Here is a 16,086-nt window from a genome sequence, read left to right as displayed (position 1 = left end):
CTGTCTGGTAGTTTAGATCATTAGAACTGGAGAGGGGCCTAGCAGTCATTAAATTGAATCCCCTCATTTTACAAGTAAGGAAACCAAGACATACAAAAAAATAATATGACTTATAGATAATAAGTATTTGGACCCAGGTCCTCCTGACTCTAACTTCAGTTCCCTATCTACTAGATGATGCTACCTTTAATAAAAGTTTTATGTGACTCCTTCTTGCTTAGATCACTGGGTAAGCCACTCCAAACCTGAAATGTCTTCTTCCTCATCTCTTCCTTTCCAAATCTTTCTCTTTCTTCAACTTAATAGCCAACTATTCTGTGAGTCTTCCCTGATTCCCCAAACTGAAAATTTTCTTTTCCTCCTCAAATATTCCTAGAGGAACTTAACTATATTCCCCTTAATCCACATTGCATGCTACCTTGCATTCTACTTAGCCATATATATAATATTTATGTACAAACACACACACACACACACACACACACACACACACACACACACACACACACACGGCATATTCCTCTTCCTAACTGGTAGTTTAAGTTCTTTGAAGTCAAGGATTGCATTTTAAATCTTTTTTCTAGTGAGTACTTAATAAACCTTTGCTGAATTGTTTCAAATTAGATTAAATACTTGTTTTCTGTCCTTGACTCCTTCAGCAAGTCACTTATCCATTCTGAGATCCAACTTCTTCATTCCTAAAATGGAAATAATTTTATCCTTCTCCACTTTATAGAGATATTTTCAGGATGAAATCAATGTATGTGGAAGTGCTTTTAAACTTCAAATTCTATATAAATGTAAATTATTTTTATTAAATATGAAAGAAATTTGATTTAAATTAATCTTTCATTTGATTTTCTTGAAGTAAGGAATTATGCTGTACTGCAAATAATCACCTCCTATTCTGCCTGCTTTGTCTATTTACATATCTTGCTATCTTAAAACCAAGTCACTCCTGTAGTCAAATTTCCTTCCTTCAGTTCCTTTACGCCTAAATTAGAGTATGTTTATGGAAATGATTGGAAGCATTTTATTTATTTTTTAATACTCAAGAAGCAAATGGAGCTCTCACAGCTCAAGTAAAATGAGCTTTTCACACAAACTGGATGAAGTTCCTCTTAAGGCAAATATAAAGAATGAAAAAAACCTGAGATATACCCTTTGCTCTCTTGAAGACCAGGGATAGTTTGTGGGAACTTAATGGAATTGCGGATCACCATAAGGTAGCATTGTTTCATTCAAAGCAAGTCATGCCAAACTTAGTTCATTTGTTTTTTAAAAAGTTACCAGGCATATATCAGAGTGATGGCATAGACACCATTATCTGGAGTGTTGAAGGGCATTTGATAAAATCCCTTTTGATTTTCTCCTGAGAGATAGATCAACTAGATGACAGCACAATTAGCTGGATTCAGAAATGGTGGACTGCTCAGAGAGTATTGATTAATAAAATAATGGAAATATGTAGAAAGGTGCCCTACTAGTGTGCCCCAGACATTTTATCCTCGACACGATTTCATTTTATATTTTTATCTGAGATTTTGATGAAGACATAAATGACATACTTGTCAAATTGAGAGATGTTGTAAATCTAGAAGTTATCACCAATATTTCTGATTACAAAATAAGGATCTACAAAGACATTATCAGATCTGAACAATGTTATGGATCTCATGAGATGAAATATAATTAAGTTCACTACCAATTACTGCTCATTATTAAAAAAATCAACTGCAAGATCACAGACTCACAAAGTCCTGGAATGTATTTCAGTAGACCTTCGTGTCCATCTTTTATCAATCATACTAGGAAAAGAGTATCCATTCTAATATATCCAACAAGTAATCCTCTAGCCTTTGCTGGAAGATTTCCCATGAGGATACTACATATGCAGTCTATTCCACTTTTGGATAACCACACCTTTTAGGGCAGACCTGGAGAAAGGCACCTAGACTCTTAAACAATGAAAGAAGGGCTAGGGTCCCCAGACTATCATGGGTGGTTAATTTTCCTGGGGCAACCATTTCATGGAAGCATCTAACAATAACTGAACAGTAACTGACATGTCTTTTCTAGCACTTATGCCAAGGCCAAAAGCAAGAGAAAATCAATAGCATCAGGGTATACCTGCCAAAGGGCATTATGACTGACTTCCTAGAAAGGACCATGCACTGATGAAGACATACCTCAATTACGTGGCAACAGCTATGACCCTTGATTATGGCACTCCAGACAATCACTGAAAAATTAGAAATAATATTTTCAAAAGCAGTTATCAGTGATGCTGGTTGACATTTTTTGTCCTTATTTTCTTTCACTGGAACATTGTTGCAAGACGCTTCTGCCATTTCCTCTCTCCTTACTTTTATCCTGTAATATCTCCCTGTCCTTTTAACATTCAACTCAAATTTTGTCTCCTACATGAAGCCTTTCCTGCTCCATCCAGTTGCTAGTGCTCTCCCTTCCAAACTATCTTACATTTAATTTTGTTTCAGGGATTTCCATTTATTCCCTTTCTATTTATTTTTTATATCCTTATATACATACTTCTTATCTTCCTTATTAGAATGCAAGTTCATCAAGAGTAGGGATTGTTTCATTCTTTTTATCTGTCTCCCAAGCATCCTGAGCCTGGCACATAGTGCCAGGTGCTTAATAAATGTTTACTAATTGGTTGATTTTACACATATTGGAAAACAGAAAGCCTCTTGAGTTATCTACGTATGGAAGCTTCCTCAGCCCTTTCAGGACATGGTGCACCATGTTTCTGGGAGAAAGCTATAAACATTTCTGGAAAAGGCACATCATCTTGATGGTGGATTAGACACATATATATTGCATATGAAAGACGGCATGTGTTTCTTTCTCCTTAAAAATGTAAATAGCTCTTCTCCATTTCCAAAGTACTTTCACATATATAATTACATCTCAGCCTCATAAAAACCCTTTGAGATAGGCTTTAAGACCATTAGCGCTATTTTACAAACAAGGCTCTGAAGAGTGTAAAGGACCCTGCCTCAGTTTCTAAGTGTCATTTTTAAATCTGTCTTTTGGTCACTTTCAGCAGTGTTTGACTTTTGTGACCCCATTTGGAGTTTTCTTGGCAAAGATACTGGAATGGTTTGTAATTTCCTTCTCCAGCTCATTTTACAGATGAGGAAACTGAGGCAGACAGCCTTAAGTGATTTGCCCAGGATCACACAGCTAGTAAGTGTCCGAGGCCCAGATTTGAACCCAGAAAGAGGAGTCTTTCTATTCCAGGCTCAGCGCTCTATCCACTGCACCACCTTAGCTGTCCTGATTAAGGGCTAGAGCTCAGCTTCTCTCAATTGCAGTTCTAGTGCTTGGGTCTCAGAATCCTTCAACAAAATAGTGCACCAAAATATCCTTCATTTGTAATTGCATTCTCTTCTGCCATCTCACATGAGTCCTAGACAGACAGTACAGCAGCAGCTCCATGCACAGGAGGTGACTGTCCATGAAATGTGTCAGGATCCCAGATCACTTTCTTACACCTGCTTGAAAATGGGAGCCAATGTTTCTGGAATGAATGAGTGCAAACTCTCACTCTAAGTCTAGAGTCTAGACCATTCTTTACAGCAAAACATAGAATAAATAGCCTTAGCAAACTTCTTAAATTGAGATGTTGCCTTTCTCTCATTAAGTACCAATTAACTGAAAGAAATCCTTACTTTCTGCCATTAAAAGGTTTTAGGGCGTGATACGCAATAATGTGGATTTTAATCTGATCATTCCCTTACTAAACAAGGCATCTGCCTGGGGAGAAATCAAGGACTGGGTCCAGACCAAAGACAGAGCATTATCAGATAATGTCAATGACAGTAGGAGAGAACAGCCTTAGAATTCTAAACAGAGACATACAAAGCAGTGGAGGCTGTAAAGGTCACTGAGGGCCTTGTTTGCTCAAGGAGAGCAAAGTTACAGGGTGATTTTTCTCATCCTTTTCTTTCTTTAAGCTTCAGGGGAGAGTAAGTTGGAAGATTTCACTGGACCCTGACGTTTCATAAGGAACAGGAATACTGCATGAAAGCAAGAAATGCCTTTGGGGAATTAATGACCGCAGGCAAGAAGTCCACTAACTCAGTCTCAGCCCTATGTGGTGAGGTTTTCTGACCCTCATTCCCTTCTCTATTTCTCCTCTGCACTCCAAATCTTTTGGCTGAGGAACAATTTAGTCTCTCTACCACCATCATCAATCTGCTTAGCCCCAGCATGTAGAGTCTTTGTTCCCTTTAATTTACCCAGCAGAGAAGTTAGGTTTTTCTAAAGAGTTTTTGTAAGTCAACAAAGAAGAAAGGCAGCATAGTATAGCAGAGAGAGCTGCAGAATCAAGAAAGCCTGTTTCTGATAGAGAATCATAGAATCTGTGAGATGGGACATCTTGTCCAAACCATACCCCACAGAATAACAATAGGAACATGCCCAACCAGCAGGTGTCCAGCCTCTGCTTGAAGACTTCCAAGGAAGAGGAAATTTCATGTCTAGAGGCAAACAATCCCTCTTTTAGACATTTCTAATTATTAGAAAGTTATTTCCCTGACACTAAAGAAAGCTAAACTCGCCCCTTTGGTAAACTAGCCTGGTACTATTAATATTTTTTATCAGTGACTTAAATTAAGTATTGTTGGTATGCACCTCAAATTTCTAGACACCTACAGCTCTTAGCTGAACCCTGCAGAACTACATGATGTATTAAACATATAGTCTACTCATATCCCCAGATCTATATTGAAACTAGTATTTCCTCCTTAGTATTATACTCATGGAAGTGATTTTTGTACTACAGAACAAGGTCAATTTTTGCTATTGAATTTCAACCAAATGTTTTAGCTTATGAGAGGTTCCTAACTCTCATCCATTAATTCCAAGCTTTTAATAATATGATGAGCAAACTTTGACTTTATATAAGTTATTGATAAAATTGTTAAACCACTCCAAGGCCAAGCATAGATCTCCGCAGTACTCTATTAGAGACCTCTTGCTACATTGGTATCAAAACATTAGCAACTACCCTGAGTTAATCCATCCATCTAGTTCTGAATCTCTTACTATATTATTGCAAAATCCATTTTCTCTCCATCTTCTACACAAAAATAATATGGGATATTTCATGAAAAGCTTTGCTAGAATATAGGTAAACTATATCTACATAGTATTTCCCTCATCTACCACTTTATTAATACTGTCAGGAAAAAAAAATAGTCTGGAATGATTCATTCTTGATGAAGCCATGCAATTTTTTAGTGATCATCACATCCCTTTCTTTTTAAGCCATGTTTTTAATGATTAGTTCTAGAATTTTTCCAGGAATTGAAGTTAAGCTTATCAACCTATAGACTCTTCCCTTCTCCATCCTTTTATGGAAATTGAGAGAATATTTGCCTTTCTCCATTCTTATATCAACTCTTCTCTTTTCTATGATCTTTCCATATTACTGACAATTGCTCACCAAGGACATATGCCAGTTGCTTCAGGATCTGAGGATATATTTCCTGTAAGTCAGGAAACTTGATTCAGAAAGGGCAGCTACAAGAACTCTTATGATCACTTACCTTCTCAAGGGATCAGTGCCATGCCAGCCGGCTTTGTTCTGTCATTTCCATGATCATTTTCCTTTTCAGAAAAAAAATATATATGTATATATTTTTATTTTATTTTATTTTTTTAAATGGAGTGCTTCTGCCTCCTCTGGCACTTACCATCTTATTCACTCCAAGTAAAGGTCTCATGTCTTCTTTGATCTTTCTTCCCTTCCCCCCCCCCCCCATTATAATGTAACTAAAAAAAAATACCCAAATGATCATTTTTTTGTCTGAGGCTTATATCACAAGTGTTTGCATTTCTGATGCTCCTTTTGACAATAGAGATCTAGGCTACTACACTGATCTTCTCTTACTTGTCCTTGCTTCCTTCTGCTGTACATTTGTTCTTAAAATCTGTTAGTTTGTGAGTTTCCTATGCATTCAAATGGGTGTCTTTGGACAAATCTCATTTTTCTTTTTCATTGGATTTCTTTCCCTTTGTGTCTTCACAATTTTATTCTTGATCATCGTCCCTATAAGTAATTTACTCCGCAGGATCCTATCCATCTTTTCTCTGAACTCTGACATCTGTTTTCTCCAAATCTAGAGTTCATGTCAGATCATGTCCAGATTTCCTCTCTTCCTCCATTAGTTCTAAGATGGAATAGTCACTTCCCCCAGCAACCAGTTGCTCCTTATTAATGATAATCAGATACAAAATAGGATATCTCTTTGTTGGTTCACCATTTGAAGGTTGAAATTACTCTTAAGACATTATCTTCTCTTCTCCTTCTATACTACTTCACTAAGTATTCTCATCAGCACCCACTGATTTAATTATCATTTCTTTGCTGATCATTCCCAAATACAATCCCACTTTAATCTCTCTGCCAACCAGTCTCACATCTCCAGCTTATCTTTCAGACATCTTGAACCAGACTAGAATTAGAACTAGTAAACACTTTAAACTCAACATGTCAACCTGAATTCATTATCTTTCTCCCTAAATCTTCTCCCCTTCTAAACTTCCCTATTACTTTCAAGGGCACCATTGTCTTTCTAGTCTCCCTGGCTCAAAACCCAAGTGCACCCTCGATTCCTTATTATCTCTCACCCTACCATCTCTAATTTGTTCACAAAGTCATTAGATTTGACCGTTACAACATTTCTCCAATATCTTCTCCTCTGATACTGCCACCACAAATTTAGACTCTCATCATCTCATACTTAGACAACTGCAATAGTCTGCTTATAGATTGGCCTGCCACAAGTCTCCAAGACTGTCCTCACTCAGATGTGCTCTCCATTTTTTTCAGGAGAGAGGTCAAAATGATTTTCCTATAGTCTGCAAATTTGACTGATTTTCTGAAAAATCTAACTATGTCACTGATCCCTCCTCGCCCTACTCAGTAAACTCCAGTGGCTCCTTAACACCTCCAGAATAAAATACAAAGCCTCTGCTTGATATTGAAAGCCCTTTACAACCTATCCCCACCATCTCATAGTCTTTCCTGTCTTCTCACTCCTTTCACCCTAACATATACACATGCATACTCTTCAGTTCAATGTCACTGGCCTCCTTGTTCTTCCAAGAACAAGATACTCCATCTGTCACTTTGGAGCATGTTCTCTGTCTATCTCCCATAACTGAAATGCTTTCCCTCCTCTTCTCTGCCTCCTGACTTCTCTGACTTCCTTTAAGTTTCAACTAAAATATTACAACCTACAGGAAACCTTTCCCAATCCTTCTTAATTCTAGTGCCAGCAAAGGCTGTTAATTTTTTTTTAATTTATCCTATAATATATCCTATGTTTATACATTTGTTTACTTGTTGGCTCTCCTATTAAACTGCAAACTCCCACAAGTCAGGGATTGCCTTTTTCTTCTTTTTGATTCCCCAGCATTAGCATAGTTCCTGGCATATACTAGGTGCTTAATAAATGCTTATAGAATAAGCAAGTGACTCTTCTTGGTTGCACACTTTCTGTGTGACTATGGGCAAGTCATTTAACCTTGCAGGTTCCTGAGGAACCTCTAAAACTGTAAGCTGCAGAGGAATTTCATGTCAGCCTTCATAGAGAGAGTTTCCTGATTAGAAATTAGAATTAGAAATCATATTTGAAAGGTTAGGAGGAAGGAGGAAAAAGGCCAATATACCTAATTGCAATTAAAGAGTATAGACAATGAGAAACTTATCCAAAGATCCTCTAAATTTAGATCATTAGTCCCATTTCTATCCATCAATCAATATGATTTAACCAAACATCTACTGTATGCTAGACATTGCGATGTGTCTTCACAGCATCTTGATCTGGACTCAAACTTTGACCAATGGCTATAGGCTGCTTTAGAAGACTCAGCACATGCCTATCTTTGGCCATATCCAGCTTCATGCCTAGTTCTATTCCAATTCAAATCTAGTGATTCTTCTGTCTCTTCCCCATTTGCCAGTCTGAGCCAGATGGCAGGAACAGGCTTAAATGGGACATTTTATGTTTGTTCTATTCCTGCTTTTTGAAACCACTCACTTCTCTAGACTTGTCTCCAAAAAAGAAATTGTTGACCATTTGGGAACTTAAAATGTGAAAGAATCCTATGAATTTACAATATTATAAAGGGGCTAAACGGACTAGTAATAGGTTAGCTGGTGGTACTCGTTAGTCTCCTGGACCAAGGAGCTAACAGCTTCCCTATATTTAGATTTGGGACAGCAAGGGATGTCCTTGAGGTCCTTGAATAGAGAGGACCAGTCAGTCTCCCTGCTGTCTGTAGGCTCCTTTAAGGTGAGGAGTGAGTAGCCCCTCCCTTCTGATGAGAAACTGGAAGTCAACAGGAAGTGAACTATGTTCACTTCCTGAGCAAGATGGATGCCTGGTCTAGCCCCTCAGGAAATAAGTGATAGTTATCTTCCTTCTCCTCAGTCCATGGCTCTAGTTGGTGATATAAATGAATCACTGAAGCTCTCTGAATATGGCCAAGGAGTTTAGGGTTGAGGTCTGGAAAAGCTGTTGCTATGGGTGAATGGCCAGTGCTGGCAGAGGGTCTCAGAAGGTAAGATCAGGCTGAGGGAACCAGCCCCTCAGCCAGGGATAAATTCCATTGCCCTGATGTAGAGTGGTCTATCTGACTGACAAATGAGGGTAATGATTTGGTTTAGGGTGTCTCTACCTGGCTAAGTAAACTAATTTTCCATGTTCCACCTCCCAGCCAAATTCCCACCTCCCAGGGCCCAAGGGGGAGTTCAAGGGGATAACTGGATGTCTGGGTCAGGTCAAGGAAATCAGAATTCCTAGGGTGGTTCTCCAGGGGAATTTATAGTGTCAGCTCCAATGGTCTGGTCCTGAGACCAGGGGTTTGCTGGGTCAACAATCCATTCCCCTAACTACCAGGATTGCCTCAGGTGAATTTGAAAATGCAAGAGAACTTGCACCAATCCTTCATTACAACAATAACTCCAAAAAGTTTAAAAAAAAAAGAGAAATAATTTCATCATTTTTTTTTTTTTTTTTTTTGCTGAATGAATCACAAGGATCTAAAAACCCGCAGACATGGTATTTGTTGATATTGGTGTTTTCTTTTTTATTTTCCCTGTCATATGGTATTGCAGGGCCTGAAAATGCTATGATTTTGTCCCTTTGTTCCAAATACCCAGTGTGGAGAGTGCTGGCTGGATTTGTATTTAAGAATTTGTATTAATCCTAGCTTTGCCATCCACCACCTGCATGACTAAATTGGTCATTGAACTTCTCTGGACCTTACCTATAATATCAGTGATGGGCCTACATGATCTCCATGACCCCTTCCAGCTCTAAAAATCAATGAATCATTTATTTCAATTCAATCAATGAAACAAATCATTTAAAACAATGTTTACTCTATCGAATGCTATGAGAATTGATCATTTCTATGAAGAGGTAGAGTATGTTTAAAATTTTCATGAACTAGATTAAATATAGTCAAGCCCATGGATTAATTGTTCTCATTAAGAGAGCCAACAAAATATAGAAGTTCTAATATCACTATCATTAGTGAGCCCAGAAGTCCTCTTTGCTAGTCATATTCCTCATAAAGTCAATATGACCAATTTAGAACAATTTGGTAGTGAATTAGGGAGGACCCTCTTTAAGTCAAGAATTCTTTGAACCAGTTCCTACATTTGGTGTCAAAGAGCTTTCTTATTATGTAGTAACTTGTAAGTTTTACTAAGGGAAGAAATTCTCCCTTCCTCCCCTGAAAAAGATTGATTAAAGGCTTTATAGAGGCAGCTTATGTCTAGGTAAGGTAGTGTGACACTGGGGTCACCCTAATCAACATCCATGGGGTAGTGTGGGCCTTCCAAAGATGATTTCCAAACTTTCCACTTTTGAATAGGAAAAGGTCCATCTCTAAAGTGTGTTTGAAAAGGTCCTTCTTTTGGCAGTATGGGGAGTTGTCCAAGATGGTGATTGGGGGGAATAATAATGTGTTAACTGTTTCTAAATTCAAATTCAGCTACGCATGGAATCGTTGAGCAGAATAGTCACTTAAGGAGGACAAGATTATGAAAGTAAAATGGTTCCTATCTTCTTTGATTTGGCTAACTAAGGTTGAATATATTAACTAAAATGTCCTCCCAGGCTCTTTGAATTTCATGAAATTTTTAAAATAAAATTCATGGAGACCTTAATTGCATTTAGAAGTAAAAATGAAATGTAAGGAACAACTATTTAGTGGATATTGGTCAAGGATTGAGGACACAAAATTTCCCAGAGAGTTCTCTTTAATATATCTGGCAAGCACCAAAAGGTTAGCTTTGGTTTATTCTCTCAAGTAAAGAATCAGAGGCCTTAGAGAAGTGCTTATACTTGTATTTATGCTAATTTGAAATGTTCATTTAGATTTCATAATGGAGAAGATATATTTCCAATACTCAGAGACACTAATGGGAATAAACACTTTATTAATAAATTCTGTGCTTCATAAATATGTGCAAGCATATATTCTATAACAAACAATATTCATTCACTTATATTCACAAAGAAAATCTTTCCCTAATATGCATAATATGAATGGGGCTCAGCAACCACAAGTCAGAAAATATGAAAGAGATCATGGCAGTCACAGCTTAATCCACCTTATGACATTGGATACGATTTTGGATCTGTTGATAAAAAAAAATTGTTTCTTTGTTGAATTAGCATGGAATTTACCTGAGGAAATCAAAATTAATAAAGTGGCGGGAGGAATAGTCAAATAGTAATTTTTAACTATTATTCCCCATAGTGAAGATGCCAAATGACTTTTAAATCACTTCTCTACTTCCCAACATCTCTTTTTACTCACTTTTTACCCACTTTTACTTTTACCCACTTTGTATTCAGAATCCAAAGAGACAATAATTATGGGTAAATAGGGATTAGATTAAATAAAATAAAACAAAAATGATAATTCTCATTTTTGCTTATCCACATTTTAAAAAATCATTATTCATTTTTTCATTAATTTTCCCAAAAGCTATACAATAATCAGGTGCCTACTGTACTGTTCTTGGTATAGAAGAAAATTCAATGATGAACAAAAGACATAGTCTTTGAATTTAAGGAACTCATAATCTAAACAGCAGGATGAGACATGTACACAAATTAGTACACAGATTTAAAAGGACTTAGAAATGAGATGTAGAAAAGATCATTCCTAGCTAGAGAAATAGATTAGAAAAGCTAAAGTCCAAAATGGGTTTTGAAGGAACAAAAAAAGAAATTTCAAGATTGAAGAAAGATATTTCAGGCCTACAAAATGCCACTATTAGAAGTTATGGAAACAAAAAAATACAGGACATATTTAGAAGCAGGTAGTTGTTTTGAATGGAGATTAGGGCATGCAAAAGATGTGAAACGAGGCTAAAAAGGTAGACTTTGAAAGAGAGATTAAGAATATTGATTGGTAATTATCAAATGAATTAGAGTAATGGGGTTCAGGGACATTTTTAACTACAATCTATTTTCTTTGACTGAAAGTTTAAGCCTTGCATTTAAAGCTCATTACAGTCTGGTACGATGCTCCTTTTCATAGAACCATGGATGTAAGAGTTAGAAGAAACTTCAGAAACAACCCCAAGTCTTATCCATGTCATAAATCCTATCTGTCATAATTCCTTGTCCCTTTGACATTTCATGCCATTTTCTGATACCCCCTTAATTGTAGTGCCTCTTCTCAAATGTTGTATCTGGTAGATGTGACCTGATTAGAGCAGAATGTAAAGGGACTGTTGACCATACATTTAACTCTTAATACAGCTTAAGGAAGAATTCTCCCAGTTTTATAATGCCTCTTTGTTTGGCAGAGGCCTCAAAGGTAAGGCTGGACTTCAAATACGTATTTAGAAATACAAGAATACAGACAAGTTCAGAGGTTGCACAAAAACATTGGCCAAAATCATAGACTAGGGTACAAAATAGAAGGCTATATCAATGGAAAGAATATTTCCAAGGGACAAGACATCATTTAAAATAAGAATATGTGAGCATTTCTAGTTGCCATATTAAAAAGCTGACTCGCAATGAGTTTCTAGTCCACAAATAATTATAATAGCTGTCTTTTATATACTGCTTTAGCGTTTGCAAAGCACTTAGAAATATCATCTCCTCACAACAAGCCTGAGAGTTGGATGTTATTAGTATTATCCCCATTTTATAGATGAAGAAACTGAGATACATTAAGTGACTTGCCTAGGATAACACAACTAGTTAATGTTTGAGGCTGGATTTGAAATCAGGTCTTCCTGACTCCAAGGTCATTGTGTCACCGACTTACCAAACTTAGGTATTTTTCCCTTCCGTTTTCCACATGAGCTGCTTTCTAATGATATCTCTCCTACTTTACAATTATTCAGCTGATTTAAAAAAAAACAAACTCTAACACAGGATCTTATATATCTCCCTATTAGATATGACAGCCCTAGTTTCAGCCCATTGTTTAAGACTGTTTAGAATTTTTTGCTTCCTAATTCCATTATCTAACATATTAGCTATTCCATTCAACTTTATACCATTCATGGAACAATACAAATTTTATCTACCTATCTATCTGTTTTTAATACTTAATATTGAATAAATATAAATGTTATTCTACTTATAATTTCAAGTATCTGTCATTGAACCAAGTGGAGCCATGGCAAAAATTTGTGAGTTGCTCTGCTTTTAACTAAGAGAAAGTTCCAACAGATATTCAAAGAGTTAATATCTTTCTTTTTTTATTTTTTTATTTTTATACATTTATTAATATTCATTTTAAACCTGATTACATGCTTCATACCCCTACTTTCTCCTTCACCCCCTGCTGTCCCCCCACCCATGCCCAATGCGCATTTCCCCTGGTTTTAACATGTGTCCTTGTTCAGGGCCCATTTCCATATTGTTGTTAGTTGCATTGGTGTGGTAGTTTTGAGTCCACATCCCCAATCATGTCCACCCCGACCCATGCGTTTAAGCAGTTTTTTTTCTTATATGTTTCCTCTCCTGCAGTCCTTCCTCTGAATGTGGGTAGCATCTTTACCATAAATCCCTCAGAATTGTCCTGGGTCATTGCATTGCTGCTGGTACAGAGGTCCATTACATTCAATTTTACCACAGTATATCAGTCTCTGTGTACAATGTTCTTCTGGCTCTTTCACTCTGCATCAATTCCTGGAGGTCTTTCCAGTTCACCTGGAACTCCTCCAGTTTATTATTCCTTTTAGCACAATAGTATTCCCCATCACCCGCATATACCACAGTTTGTTCAGCCATTCCCCAATTGAAGGACATCCCCTCATTTTCCAGTTCTTTGCCACCACAAAAAGCATAACTATAAATATATTCATACAAGTCTGTTTATCTATGATCTCTTTGGGGTACAAACCCAACAATGGTATGACTGGATCAAAGGGCAGGCATTCTTTTATAGCCCTTTGAGAATAGTTCCAAATTGCCATCCAGAATGGCTGGATCAGTTCACAGCTCCACCAGCAATGCATTAATGCCCCAATTTTGCCACATCCCCTCCAGCATTCATTACTCTCCCCTTCTTTCATTTTAGCCAATCTGCTAGGTGTGAGATGATACCTCAGAGTTGTTTTGATTTGCATTTCTCTAATTATTAGAGATTTAGAACACTTTCTCATGTGCTTATTGATTCTTTTGATTTCTTTACCTGAGAATTTCCTATTCATGTCTCTTGCCCATTTATCAATTGGGGAATGGCTTGATTTTTTTATTCAAATGATTTAACTCCTTGTATATTTGAGTAATTAGACCCCTGTCAGAGTTTTTCGTTATAAAGATTTTTTCCCAATTTGTTGTTTCCCTTCTGATTTTGACTTACATTGTTTTTGTTTCTACAAAAGCTTTTTAGCTTGATATAATCAAAACCATTTACATTTTGTAATTTTCTCTAACTCTTACTTGGTTTTAAAATCTTTCCTTTCCCAGAGATCTGATAGGTATACTATTTTGTGTTCACTTAACTTATTTATAGTTTCCCTCTTTATATTCAGGTCATTCACCCACTCTGAATTTATCTTGGTGTAGGGTGTGAGATGTTGATCTAAACCTAATCTCTCCCATATTTTTTTCCAAGTTTCCCAGCAGTTTTTGTCAAATAGTGGATTCATGTCCCAAAAGTTGGGCTCTTTGGGTTTATCATACACTGTCTTGCTGATATCATTAACCCCAAGTCTATTCTATTGATCATCCCTTCTGTCTCTTAGCCAGTACCATATTGTTTTGGTGACTGCTGCTTTATAGTATAGTTTAATATCTGGTACTGCTAAGCTCCCTTCCTTCACATTTTTTTTTCATTATTTCCCTTGATATTCTTGATCTTTTGTTATTCCAAATGAAATTTGTTATAGTTTTTCCTAATTCAGTAAAGAAGTTTTTTTGGTAATTTGATAGGTATGGCGCTAAATAGGTAAATTAATTTGGGTAGAATGTTCATTTTTATTATGTTGTCTCATCCTACCCATGAACAATTAATGGCTTTCCAATTGTTGAGATCCAGTTTTATTTGTCTGGAAAGTGTTTTGTAGTTGTTTTTGTATAGTAGCTGTGTTTGTTTTGGTAGATAGATTCCCAAGTATTTTATATTGTCTAGGGTGATTTTAAATGGAGTTTCTCTTTCTACCTCTTGCTGCTCTAATGTGTTGGAAATATATAGAAATGCTGATGATTTATGTGCATTTATTTTGTATCCTGCCACTTTGCTAAAGTTGTTGATTATTTCTACTAGCTTCTTAGTTGATTCTCTAGGATTTTTTAAGTATACCATCATATCATTTGCAAAGATTGATAGCTTAGTCTCCTCATTGCCTATTTTGATACCTTCAATTTCTTTTTCTTCTCTAATTGCTATTGCTAGTGTTTCTAGTACTATGTCGATTAATAGAAGTGATAATGGGCATCCCTGTTTCACTCCTGATCTTATTGGGAAGGCTTCTAATTTATCCCCATTGCATATAATGCTTGTTGATGGTTTTAGGTATATACTGTTGATTATTTTTAGGAAGGGTCCTTCTATTCCTATACTTTCCAATGTTTCTAATAGGAATGGATGCTGTATTTTGTCAAAGGCTTTTTCAGCATCTATTGATATAATCATGTGATTTTTATTTGTTAGACTGTTGATATGGTCAATTATGTGGATGGTTTTCCTAATGTTGAACCATCCTTGCATTCCTGGTATAAATCCCACCTGATCATGGTGGATGATCTTCTTAATTACTTGCTGGAGTCTCTTTGCTAATATTCTATTTAAAATTTTTGCATCTATGTTCATTAGGGAGATTGGTCTATAGTTTTCTTTCTCTGATTTTGGTCTACCTGGCTTTGGAATCAGTACCATATTTGTGTCATAAAAGGAATTTGGTAGGAATCCTTCTTTGCTTATTATATCAAATAATTTGTATAGTATTGGGATTAGTTGCTCTTTGAATGTCTGATAGAATTCACTTGTGAATCCATCAGGTCCTGGTGATTTTTTCTTAGGGAGTTCTTTGATGGCTTGTTCAATTTCTATTTCTGATATGGGATTATTTAGGTATTCTATTTCTTCTGCTGTTAATCTAGGCAATTTATATTTTTGTAGATATTCATCCCTATCTCCTAAATTGTTATATTTGTTGCCATATAATTGGGAGAAATAGTTCTTAATGATTGCCTTAATTTCCCCTTCATTAGATGTGAGGTCTCCCTTTTCATTTTTAATACTGTCAATTTGGTTTTATTCTTTCTTTTTTCTTATTAGAATGACCAGTACTTTGTTTATTTTATCTGTTTTTTCAAAATACCAGCTTCTAGTCTTATTTATTAATCCAATAGTTCTTTTACTTTCGATTTTATTAATTTCTCCCTTAATTTTTAGTATTTCTAATTTAGTTTTCATCTGGGGGTTTTTAATTTGCTCGCTTTCTAATTTTTTGAGTTGCATACCCAATTCATTAATCTCTGCCCTCCTTAATGTGTTAATATATGCACTCAAGGATATAAATTTCCCCCTGAGTACTGCCTTGACTGCATCCCACAG

Source organism: Gracilinanus agilis, chromosome 1, assembly GCF_016433145.1.
Source record: "Gracilinanus agilis isolate LMUSP501 chromosome 1, AgileGrace, whole genome shotgun sequence".
NCBI classification, from domain to species: Eukaryota; Metazoa; Chordata; class Mammalia; order Didelphimorphia; family Didelphidae; genus Gracilinanus; species Gracilinanus agilis.
Note: the sequence above shows the minus strand (reverse complement) of the source record.